The 13,758-nt window shown below is 41.7% G+C and overlaps 1 pseudogene; it reads left to right on the top strand.

Annotated features, from left to right (window-relative positions):
* Positions 1 to 3,434: 3,434 nt before the first annotated feature.
* LOC143671704 (LIM domain kinase 2-like) lies at positions 3,435 to 11,245 on the top strand (annotated as a pseudogene).
* The last annotated feature ends 2,513 nt before the right edge of the window (positions 11,246 to 13,758 follow it).

Here is a 13,758-nt window from a genome sequence, read left to right as displayed (position 1 = left end):
GGGGCTGGTCTCTTGTTGACAAATTCTCTCTGCATTTGCCTGTCTGTGAATATTTTAATCTCTCCTTCACTTTTTTTTTTTTTTTTTTTTTTTGCATGGGCAGGTACTGGGTATCAAACTTGGGTCTCTAGCATGGCAGGCAAGAACTCTGCCTGCTGAACCACCATGGCCCGCCCTCTGCCTCACTTTTGAAGGATGATTTGACTGGATAAAGTATTCTTAGCTGGAAGTCTTTCTCATTCAGGATCTTAGATATATCATACCACTGCCTTCTCACCTCCATGGTGCCTGTTGAGCAGTCTGTGTTGCACAACACAACTCAGTCTTGTGTTGCTTCCCTTACAGTGGTGAGTCGCTTTTCTCCTGCAACTTTCAGGATTTTCTGCTTCTTTTCAACATTTAAAATATCAATTAGTATGTGCCTTGGAGTTGGCCTATTTTGAGTTTATTCTATTTGGGGTTTGTTGGGATTCTCTGATTTGATTTGTATATCTGTGTCTCTTATAAGTGTTGGGAACTTTTTCCCTATTATCTCCTCAACTAATCTTCCTAGCCCTTTACTCTTCTCTTCTCCTTCTGGGACACCAATGATTCTTATATTTGTGTGCTTTGTGTTTTCCATTGTTTGTCTGAGATCCAATTCCAATTTTTCTGTCTTTTTTTTTTTTGCCATTTGTTCTTTTATACTTTTGAATTCAATTTTCCTGTCCTCTAGTTCACTTATTCTTTCTTCTGCCTCTTCAATTCTGCTGTTGTGTGTCTCTAGTACACATATTTTTTTTTGGGTGCATGATCTGGGAATCAAACCTGGGTCTCCCGCATGAAAGGCAAGCATTCTACCACTGAGCCACCCATGCACCCTGTAGTATATTTTTAATTCAGCCTACAGTATCTTTCATCTCTGTAATACCAGCCATTTTTCTGCTAATTTTTTTCAAATCATTGTGCTCTTCTAGTGTCTTCTTGATATCTTTTATGCCATTAGTCAACCCATTTAATTTATTTAGGAGATTTGTATGAATATCTTTGATTAGTTATTGCAAAGTCTATGTGTTCTTTGGTGTTTGAATTTGGTCACTTAACTGGGCCATATCTGCCTGCATTTTCATATGCTTTGTGATTTTCTTTTGGCTTCGAGGAACTTGATTACCTTGATGGTGCTATTTTGAAAGTTGATTTTCCTTACTCATCTAAGATTTTGTCTTTTCTTGGGTTTTCATTTGAAAGTCTCCTTATGCATTTGGTTTGTCAGTAATTCTCCATCAAACCAAGACCTGGACCTCATGTAGGGTCTGCAACTCTACTTGTGGATCTGTTTGAAGCTAGACAAATAGGCAGCTTTCCAGACTGCACTTTCCATTTCTTTCCAGCATATGGCACTCCTGGGCTTCCTCTTCCCCTCCTCCCCACCACTCCCCAGCTGTGGCAGCCAGATGAACTGCATGGAGACCCAGTACAATTTCAGCCAGGTCTTATGCCCCTGGTGCACACTGAAAATCACCAACACTGGGGCTGTGGTGTAAGTTGAGTGTGCACCTCAGAGGAGATTTTGCTTGTGAGCCCAATGGAACTGGTGGCCCCCAGGCTCCTGCTTGGAATGACCTTGGGCTGTGGGACTGGGTTTATCAGCTACAGCAGTCCACAGCCAACTTGGAAATGCCTGCTGGATACGTGTGTGTGTGGGGACACCAGAGAGTGGTGTGGGGGCATGGGGCACAGGGTGGGGCATTGGGGTGCAGGTTGTGGGGATTGGGAGTGTGGGGCATGCAGTGTGGTGTGGGGCACAGGGCAAAGCATGGCACAAGGGTGGGTTGAGGCATGGGGCAGGTCACAGTATGTTGGCATGTGGGCGGGACACAGTGCAAGACAGGGTGTGTCTTGGAGATGTGGGACATCATGCCAAGCTATGGGACAGAGTGCAGGAGTATGGGCTGCATAGGGGCAGGAGCTGTGGGGTGTGTGGCATGCATATGCACATGGGCATGGGGCATAAGGGAACAAGGGCATGAAGTGCAGCTCGGTTTGTTTCTTCATCCCCATCTCCCTGTCCATGCACTTTTAAGGGCTATGGGCCTCCATGTGGAAATGTGAGCGATAGCCTCTGTGCAGTAGCTGAATGGTCTCTATGAGCATGGAAAGCAAGTTTACTGGTTTCTGGGTTCCCCAAGGGAGCGCCAAGCTGTGGAGTTGAGGGGACTGATACCCCAAGCTAGCTGTGGGGGCAGGTACTTTCCTGGATGCAGACTCTTGTCCCCAGTGGAATCCTGATGGGACTCACTCACCCTATTCTTTGCCTCCCAATTTCTCATATTTTTTCATCCAGGACCTCCGTCTATAGTGTACAAGACGCTCTCAGGTCACTGGCACCCTAAAACTGCTGTCCCTGTCATTTTTCTGTCACTTCTGTTATTGTTCCTTGGAGCAGGAGTGAATTCAGCCTACTCTATTCTGCCATCTTCCCTTATTTGGTTATTAGATAGCAGGTGTTCATCAGCTTCCATCTTTAAACTGAAAATCTGAAGTGATTTAGGGGAAGATTAAATGGATATTTAATTATCTTTTCTACCAATTTATTCTTCAATAAAATCCTTTATCATTGAAAGCAACCACAAATATTTACTCAGCAACTCCTATTTGTTGCTATGCCTAAGGAGCTTACAGATCAGAAAGTATCAGCTAGTAATCTGGAAGTTGAGATCCAAAATTCAAAATATCATTTGGTGCTCTAGCTTTTGGTTGTAACCAGTGAAGTGGATAGTAAATATCTCCCTGGAGCAAAACTTTATAAGTGGAAAAATAAAAAGTCTTGTTAAAAATTTGAATCCACAATCAGAGAATAAGAATGTATCTTCTGATAAAAATCTGATAAAAGTAAAATCTAGCTGAATGGCTGAAGAACAAAATGGATGTGGCCAAAGAAAGAATTAATAATTGGAAACTCAGGTAGAGAGAATCTCCTAAAACATAAAAGAAAAAGACAGAGCTAGAAACTAATCAAAGAAAAGTTGAGACTTAGAGGATCAACCCAGTGGACCCATCATCTGCCTAAAAGCTGGTCCAAGAGGAGAGAGTGTATAATGGAGGTGAGGAAATAATTTTTTAAATAGTATAAGAAAATGTTTCCCAGACTGAAGGAAGTCATGACTTTTCAGATTGAAAAAATGGCTTAATTTATGAACAGGACAAAAACAATACCAATGACATATCATGGTGAAAGTTCAGAATTTCAAAGATTAAGAGAAAACCAAAAATTTTCAGAGAGACTGAACATCTTACCCCAAAGGAATAAGAATAAGCTGGCATCAAATTTTTCTTCTCTCCATAGATGCTAGGTGCCTGGAGCTGGATCTGACATGGTGGTTGTCTGCAGCTGGCCTGAAGCATTTCCAGATTGTTTTGCAGCACTGAACCTGTTTATCTGCCGTGGGAGCAATATGGGAAGTTACTTGTCTGTCTCAGCTTGTTTCACCTCCAGAGACTTCTTTCAGTGTTCAGAATGCCAGGATTCCCTCACCAACTGGTACTATGAGAAGGATGGGAATCTCCACTGCTGCAAGGACTACTTGGGGGAAGTTTGGGGAATTCTGTCATGGGGACTGTCTGCTGATGACAGAGCCTGTCATGGTAGCTAGGGAGTTCAAATACTACTCAGAATGCTTTGCCCATATGAGCTTCAAGGTGATTATCAAAGATGAAAATGCTTATGCTCTGGTGCAACATGCCATACTCTACTGTGTATGATAGAGCTCCAGGTTGGAAGTGCTACAAGGTGGTGTTAACACCCATATTGGAGAGGCTGTCCATAGAGTCTGTACAGGGCCATCTGCCCTACTCTGTCATACTTGTCTCCATGCCAGCCACCACCAAGGGCAGATGGGGATTCGCCACACACTTCAGCCCTTGAATGAACATGACACCATCTCCCAGCATCTGACCAGCTATAGCTGGAAGCACAGCTCTCTCCCCACATGTAGAATGCTGGACACTTGTATACCCTCAGCACCCTGGACACCAAGGAGAATCTGGAAGGGACACTGAGGAGATCCTCTCTAAGACACAATAATAGTATATCCAAGTCCCCTGGCCCCAGCTACCCAAAGGATCCCATGCTGCTCAACCAGGACACCAACCTCTTGGAATTGCTCTGTTGTTCCAGAAGCTACTCACAGCAGATCTTCTGGCCATGCAATGTGATCCATGGGGAGGTCCTGGGGAAAAGCTTCTTTGGACAGGCCATCAAGGTGACACATAAAGCCATGGGAAAAGTGATGGTCATGAAGGAATCAATTCGATGTGATGAGGAGACACAGAAGACTTTTCTGACTGAGAGGAAGGTGATGCATAGCTTGAATTACCCCAATGTGCTCAAGTTCATTGGTGTGCTGTAAAAAGTTAAGAAACTAAACCTGCTGACAGAATACATTGAGGGGGGTGCACTGAAGACTTACTGTGCAGTGTGGTCCTGTTCCCCTGGCAACAGAAGGTATGGTTTGCCAAAGTCTTCACCTCTGGGATTGCCTATTTGTACTCCATGTGCATCATCCACATGAACTTGAATTCGTATGACTACTTCCTTCATCAAACTGGACAAGACTGTGGTCGTGGCAAACTTTGGACCATCACGGTTAATAGTGGAGGAGAGGAAAAAGCCTCCAACGGAGAAGGCAACCAACAAGAAGTACACCTTGCACAAGAGTGACCACAAGCAGTGCTACACGGTGGTAGGAAACCCCTACTGTATGGTCCCTGAGATGCTTATTGGAAAGAGCTGTAATGAGACTGTGGATGTTTTCTCATTTGGGGTTGTTCTCCATGAAATTATTGAGCAGATATATGCAGATCTTAATTGCCTGCCCTACACACTGGACTTTGGCCTTAACATAAATTCTGGGAGACATGTGTCCCTACAGACAGCCCCCTTGACTTATTCCCCCTGGCCACCATCTGGTGCAACCTGGAGCCTGAGAGCAGGCAACCTCAAAACTGAAGTACTTCTTTGAAGCTTTCTTTTTATATTTAAGGCAGCTGGGCATCCTGCTGCCTGCTGAGCAGGAAGAGGTAGACCACACTGAGCGTGCAGTATGACCTGGGACCTGCCCTGCTAACCATGACCCAACTCCACTACAGGGGCTTGCAACATAGCCAGCATTGCCCTTTTCTGAAGGCAGGGCCAGCTGGGCTTCCTGCGGTTTGGTTGTCTGCTTAGAAGTGGAACAAGCCATTCTTATATCCACAGCACTAGTAAAATACATATCCACAGATTTTAGGGCCTGGTTACTGTCTCTAAACCCAAAACTTGCCTGAAAGCTGTGAAAACAAAACAAAACAAAAAAAGTGTGGCCCTTGGGCCAGAAGAAATTTGTTCCTGGAGACATGTCAATGGGTTACCCCCTCCAAGATTCTGGGAGGTTCTCGTTTACACTAATTAGCATGACCTAGACCTGCCGGGCAGGATCCCTGGTGAACCTGCCTAAGGACTCTGAAGTCTCTAGTCAAGCTAGGTGCACAAGCACTGTAGACAAGACAAAGACTGGCATCAGGAGACTTCTATGGGTATGAAATGGCAGTGGTGCTACTCCTCCTTATATTCTAGGTCCTGCCTTCCCCTGGGGCATGGGATGGGGGGGAGAAGGATTTGGAACAGTTCCTTAGTGAATTTATGGTAAAACTTGCCAGGGGTCAAGGGAAGGGCTGTACTCTGTTTACCAACCAAAGGGCAGCTCTGGACAGCCCAAGGACTACAATATAGGAGGGGGATCATCCACCTCATTTTCTGAAAATGTAGTACTGGGACTGGCTAAGAACTTCTGGTGAACATCTTTTCTTTCTGCAGCAAGCAATCACCTACAAAGAAAGAGACTGGGAGCTGGAAAGAAAGAAGCTCTGCTCCGTAGAAAGGCCATATCCTGGCTACCGTGACTCTGGTGGGCTCCTCAGTTGGAAACTCAGAAGCTTCTTTTCCATTAAGCTTCTAGGCTTTTTGCCTAAAGCTATGTGGGTTCTAGAGGACAGAGTGGCTCAGATCAGAGAGTGGGAGGACGTGACCTTGTCTCTTGGCCTTGTCCATGCAGCAGCCACTGCTCACCTTTGAACACCCCTGATCCTGGCTTCTTGAGCTGGGCCATCTGGTTTATACCTCCACTGTTGCCTGGCCCAGCTCACTAGCTCTTGTTTGCAGACTCCTGAACCACACTGGATAGCCCAGCACCCTCTACATCAACTTCTAGAACTCCAAGAACTCTTCAACACTAGATTCCCCTCCTTCTAAGTATGTGAGTTTGCACAATATTTAACAAATTGGGAATGGGTTTTGGGAAATTGATAGAAGTGTGGTGGCTCTATCATTTGGGAGGATAGGGGTGGAAGTGATCCAAGGGAGTGGTTATTGTTAATATTAGCTGTTATATATCCCGTGTAATGTTTGAAATATTGTACATAAACTTGATAGGTTGTGGGATCAGATATTATCACTATACAGATTTTACTTTCTCTATATACTATATATATGTGTGGAGTTTGCAAACAAGTGAGTTTGATCCCTGGGCTCTAAGCAGCAGTAAGGTTCTGCACTGTGTGGCTGGTTGTGTCTCAACTGTACCCAGCAAGTGTGGGAACGGTGGACACAAGCTGGGCCACTGAGCAGACTAAATAAATTAAGCAGTTAATATACAAATTTACAGTGGGTTAAACACACAAGAGTTTATTCTCTCACGTAAGAGAAGTCTGAAGGAGGGAAGTCCAAGGCAAGTACAGAAGGTCTATGAATTTATCAGGTTATTCAAGCGCATTCTATTTTTCTGTTCTCACCATTCTCAAGATATGGTTTTCATTTTCAGTTTACATAACAGTGCAAGTTGACTGTTGGGTCTCAGCCATTTCACTCACATTCCAGGCATCCAGAAGGAAGAAGTGGGAGAGAAGTGTAAAATAGGCATCCCTCCCACTTTTATCAGTTCTCTAAGAAGTCTTCCTGGGAATTCCACACAGCATTTATTTTAGTTTCATTGGCCAGAACTTGGTCATGTGGTCACACTTGAGTAAAAGGGGACTGGGAAATATAGTATTTACTCCAGGCAGCAGTGTATTCTGCTAAAAATTAAGGTACAAAGTTATTGAGAAATAATGGAAAACTGGTCTTGGGTTGGGCAACTAACAGTTTGTAATAAATCCTGCCTTAGACAAACCATTATTCAATGTAAGGGCAAAAACATACTCATAAGGTTTACTACTCATGTACCCTCTGAAATACACAAGGATATACTAAAACTAAAAAAGAACATAATAAAGAGAAAGATGTCACATACAAGAAACCAGTGATGTGCTGGTAAATATTTAACAATTACTTGGGGAAAGTAGCCCTTTTATGCAGTATTTGATGAATTCTGTAGTGTATATACACCCACCATGGATGATTCTAAGCCACCAATACGCTGTCACTGAACACAGAGTTGGAAAACAATGATAACAATTGGCTAGCGTGAGCCCGTGTAAGCTGCAGGAAACAGTGATGAACAAAAACGAAAAAGGTAAAAACTTCGGTTAAGTCTAGATAATTTCTAATGGTTAAGGATGAAACAATGAATAGGAATCTGGAATTAAAATCTCATATGATCATACCTTGAGAGGTGAGGGGAATGGACAGTGAGGCAGGAGGTGTTAGTGATAGCACGCTAATGTTCTTATCTGGTTTGGAGAGAGAAAGTAGATGTTGATTAATTTAGGTATTTATAGAATAATATAAGCTTACCGATGTGGTTAGAATTTTAAGATAACTACTAGAAAAAGTAGAAACCAGATGCTTAATTTCCAAATCACTAGAGGAAAAAAATGGAACAAAGAAAATCAAGCAATGCAGCTGTAGTAGATAATTATCATTTTTGGATGCCCAGTTTCTATGAAAATTCCTCTGTGTTTGGAAAAGTACTTCACTTGAAGAGTCTGAGCTTCCCCAGTGCAAGAATCAGAAAGCTGTTTTCCCAGCCTCCCTTATAGCTAGGGCTCAGGCATGTGACCTTGATCTACCAAGCAGATGCACTCACATGACACTTTGAATTTGAAGATAGTGACATAGAAGAGGCATCATGCAGAACTTCCAGCAAAGGAGGTAGTAGACCCATCCAGTTTGCCAGAGTGGCAAAAGTGAAGCACTTAGCACCCAGACACAGCAGTATTTTCTCCACTGGAGCAGTTCTTTAGTATGATTTGAATGTTGTTTTTCTTTTCAATTTCTCAGAGATTCTTTGATCTATCTAAAATGTTTTTAAATTAATTGCTTAAAAACGCCAGTAAGTTCCACTATCTTTTCAACTAAAAGTCTTGATTGATGTATCAACAAAAAGGGAGAAAAGGAAAAGCAGAAACAAGAAATAAAATGCATTATAAAGAGCATAAGATAGGAGGGATAAGTTCGAATGTACCAATAATTCCCATCAATGTGAATTAATTAAATGCTACTACTACTTTTTATTTGTGTTAAATGTGGTAATAGTTATAGCAGAAAAAAGAAATTCAGGTATAAACCATCACCTGCATCAAAATCATAATTCATAATCCTAAAGGTAAAATCCATTGAGAGGATTTAATGTTAATGCTTTATATACTACAATATAGCTTTGAAATAAAGTCTAAACTATTAAAATACAAAAAGTAGACAAATCTGAAAACATAATGGGATACTTTAGCACTTATCTTTCAGAAATTGACAGATTAAATAGGCAAAAAGTGCATACAGAAAATTTTGAAAACTAAAATTTATAGGTACTTTCTATAACTAACATAGACCATGTGTCTTTGTAAAATTTCCATGGACTTTGTATTATATCAAAAGAGAATTTCCAAAAGCATAAAGCATATAGGCCATATTCTCTAACCACAATGTAATACATCTAGAAATTAACAGGAAAAGGATAACAAATTTTTTTTTACTCTTAGAAATCTAAAAATGAAGTCTTTTAAAATGATTATTTGATTAAAAAATTAAAACTTAAATTACAACTCCTTGAATTGAATGAAAATAAAAGAACTATGTATTAAAACCTTTGGTGTGTGGCTAAAATAGTACAGAAGAAAATTAAAGACTAAGGTGCTTATCAAAGAAGAAATATTGAAAATTAATGCATGAAATATCCAACTTAAAATGCTGGGAGAAGAACAGTAAAACACTCCCAAGGAATACAGATGGAAAGAATTTATAATGATACAAACATTACTAAACTATAAAATAAACAAAAGTAGACCTAACCAATAAAACCAAAGTTTAATTATTTGAAAAGATCAATGAAATAAAATTAAAATAACTACTGTCAAGTCTAATGAAGAAAAAAAGAGATTTAAATAAACAACCCCTGAAACAAGGAGGGCACAATACATATGAAAAAAAAAATTTAAGAGACCTGAAAGCACCTTTTGACATGTTAATATTTTACATATTAAAAATTTTAATTAAATCAGTAAGTACGAAAAATCTCTAAAATTGAAAACAAACATAGACAGTTACCTAATTCTATTGAACACAGAGGAAAACCAAAACTAGTCAAAGTAATTTTTCGCCATATACCTTCAGTCTAAATATAAAAAGAACTGTGAATAAATCTTGAACTTTTCTTAGTAGGTTTACTGTTGGTATTGATATGGGTGTAGGAATTCTGAAATTATTTTGTGTGGGTTGTATGCCTCAGCACATAAGTAACTACATTAATGTTGTTGGGAGCCAAATTTCTCATCATGGGAGAAGGAAGTTGCAAATATGAGATGGGGAAGAAGAGGAAGAACCCTGTGGCGTTGGATTGGAATTAAACATATCAGTATAAAATGATCCTCAACTGTGTTCACTAAAAGGCTCTGGAAGTAGTAACACACCAGTAGCAATGACCACATCTAGGGTCAAGATCTTGGTGTCTACACCATTTTCCACTGAAAGAAAGCTAGGCGTTTTGCAGAAATTGCTGATTCCAAGACTAGGGCATATAAAATATAAGATAAATGGGGAACATCTTGTGCCAAAAAGTAAGGCAATGATCATACACTGAGAGTGACATGTCAAAAGGAGATAGAGTTCTCCTTTATCTCAGCTCAGAGACTGGCTGTCATGGGATTGCTTCTCTTGCTCTTTTGGACCCTTTTTGAAGTGTTATAGCTTTGAAAGCTCTTATTTCAACTGACAGGAAGCCTTGCAATAACTAAGAATTTTGAAGCCCATCAGAACATGACCTTATGGTTATAGGGACTCATTGGATAATTCTAAGAAACGGCCATGAAGAGATTCACATCTTGGAATCACACTCCAACTGCCATCTGGAGGATGTTTTGAGGGAGGCCTTGGTTGCAAAAGCTGAAGAATTGAGACTCAGAGAACCAGGGACCATTCAGTTAGTGCAAACAGCCTAATGCGCACTGTTCCAAGTGGAGGCCTGGAGCCAACAGGAGTGCACGGACAGGGAGACGGGACTAGGAAGTAAGCCAAGCTGCATTCCTTGAGTGCGCTACACACACATGAGCACCACCCCTCAACCCATGACTCCCACACCTCATTCACCTGACCCCATCACCCACCCCCACATCATGCTCCAAGTACCTTTGCTCGGAAAACCCCACGCATCCCTGCCCCACATCCCCACCCCGTGCACATGCACACACCTGCTCAGTTTGACCCACATCTCCTGCACAAGTGCACAGTCTCACCCCAACCCTCCCAAGATCCACAGACCTGCACTCAGCTGCTCGGCCCCCACCTCTCACTCCCTACCCCTTGCAGCTACTTGAACCCTACTTCCCATTCCCTGCCCCCTATGCAATTGGGTTGTAAGAGATCACTTTCATTCACAGGCCACACCCGCTCTCAGCCCAAATAGACACACAAACCTGCCTCACCACCCGTGAGCTCTACACACACAGACATCAGCATCAGGCCCTCCCCAGACTTGCGCACACACAGGAGTGCCCCCTCACCACATCCTCCCAGCTCTTGGCAAACACTGACCAGTGTATCCAGGACACACCTACCCCCAGCCCAGGCAGATTCAACCCTGTCCCACTTGCTCCTGAGCTCAGTGTACACAAGGACCCCACCCTCCGACCCACACACAAGGACCCCACCCTCCAACCCGCACATGAGCACAACCACATTCCCCATATTGGCCACCCAAGCATCCACGCACAGACCCTGATCCCCACCAGCCCCTGTTGCATGAACCTGCACACCCTTGCCCCACCCCCAGCACAAGCACCCTGCTCCTACAACTGGTAGGTGCTCTTGTGCACCCCACACCGCACTCTTCTCCTGAGCACCTGCACCAGGGCCTACCCAACATAACCCACCCTTGACCACATCCCCCAACCCACACGATGTGTGCCCTGCCCATGCACACTTGTGTATCTGCATCCCAACCCGTCTGGACCCCTCCCCTTATGCAAGGACATACCTACTCAGTGCCCTCCCTGTGCCCCAACTTCTGTGCCCTGTATACCACACTCTGATACCCATGATCCACATGATCCACACACCCACGTATATTCTTCCTTTGCATCAGACCCTGCGCATCTGCATAGTAACCCCCATCTGCCTCCTGCCATGCTCTAACCCTGTGTCCCCCATGCCACACCACGTTCCTGTGCATCAAGGCCTGCCTAAGCTGCACCCCGCCCCCACTGCCCATACACAACACTTCCACAACCCCATACCTCACACCCTGTGCTTACAGGCACCAGCATCGCAACCCCAACCCACGCCTATAACTCGTCACCACATTGTTGTGGCCACCCCATGCCCCAAATCCTGACCCCTACTCATCCAGCACATACACAGCTTTAAACTACTGAAGGAAATCAACTTCCAAAGTAACCCTATCAAGATATTTACATGCCTCAAAGGCAACAGATAACTAAGCATATGAAAATGTAGTCAGATATAGCCCAGCCTAATGGCCAAATTAAAATGACGAGACACTGATTTGAAACAATCAATCAAAGATGTTCATATAACTACTAAATAAAATCAGTGGGATGGCTAATGACATAAAGTGGACACTAGAGAGCATAAAGAGGAATTTTAAAGAATAAATAGAAAAAAGGCAGATATCACAATGATTAAAGATGCTGTAGACCAAATGAAAAATATACTAGAGAAACACAGCAGATTTGACGAGACAGAAGAAAGAATAAGTGCACTACAGGACAGTACAACTGATTTCAAACACACAAAAGAACAAATGGTGTAAAAAGATGGAAAATTTTGAATTGGATCTCAGAGAAATAGTGGAGAAAACAAAGCGAACAAATATAAAAATCATTGATGTCCTAGAAGGAGAAGAGAAGAGTAAAGGGCTAAGAAGATTAGTTGAGGGTATAATGGGGGGAACTTCCCAACCCTTACAAAAGACATAACTATGCAAATTTTAAAAGGCCAACAACCTCCAAATAGAATAAATCCAATAGGCCTACCCCAAGACACATACTAATCGGTCTGTCAAATGTTTAAGAGAAGCAGATAATCCTGAAATTAGCAAGAGAAAAAAATCTACTACATACAAAGGTAACCACATGAGACTGAGCTTGGACTACTCAACTGGCAATATGGAGGTGAGAAGGCAGTGGCATGATATATTTAAGTACCTGAAAAAGAAAGACTTCCAGCCAAAAATTCTGTACCCAGCCAAGTTGTCCTTAAAACTAAGGGAGAGAATAACATTTTCACAGACAAACAAATGCTGAGAGAATTTCTCAACAAGAGACGGGCCCTACAAGAAATACTAAAGGGAGCTCTGCTGTCTGAAAAAAAAAAAAAAAAAAGACAGGAGAAAGAGATCTGAAAGAGGGCACAGAATTGAAGAGTACCAGTAAGGATAATTTCAAAGACAAAAAGAGAAATTGGGAAAGAGGGAAAAGAATATGTAAATCTAATAAATAAAATCCAAAGGATAAGACGGTAGATTCAAGAAATGCATTTACAGTAATAACTTTGAATGTCAACAGACTAAGCTTACCAATAAAAAGATACAGATTAGCAGAATGGATTAAAAATTATAATCCAGATATATGCTATTTACAAGAGACACTTGTTAGTCACAAGGATACAAATAGATTGAAAGTGAAAGGATGGAAAAATATATTTCATTCAAGCTGTAACCAAAAGAAAGCAGGAGTAGCTATGCTAATATCAAACAAAATAGACTTTAAATGTAAAGACATCATAAGCAGCAAAAAAGGACACTATATATTAATAAAAGAGACAATTCACGAAGAAGAAATAACAATCATAATAATTATGCTTGCAATCAATGAGCTCCAAAGTATATGAGACAAACATTGGCAAAACTGAAGGTAGCAATAGACGTTTCAACAATAATAGCAGGAGACTTCAATACACCACTCTCCTCTATAGATAGAACAATGAGACAGACAATCAACAAGGAAATAAAGAACTGAAACAATTTGATAAATGAGTTGTATCTAATAGGCATATATAGGTCATTACACCCCAAAACACCAGCAGATACATTCTTCTCTAGTGCTCATGGAACATTCTCCAGGATACATGATATGTTGAGACACAAAACAAGTTTTCATAAATTTAAAAACATTGAAATTATTCAAAGCACTTTGATCACAATAGAATGAAGCTAGAAATCACTAAACCATCAAAGAACGAGAACCCTCCCAAATATATGGAGATTAAATAACACACTATTAAAGAACCAGTGGGTCAAAGAAGAAATTGCTGGAGAAATTGGTAGCTATCTGGAGATAAATGAAAATGAGGCT

Source organism: Tamandua tetradactyla, chromosome X, assembly GCF_023851605.1.
Source record: "Tamandua tetradactyla isolate mTamTet1 chromosome X, mTamTet1.pri, whole genome shotgun sequence".
Taxonomy (NCBI): Eukaryota; Metazoa; Chordata; class Mammalia; order Pilosa; family Myrmecophagidae; genus Tamandua; species Tamandua tetradactyla.
This window is presented reverse-complemented; position numbering and strand designations above follow the sequence as displayed.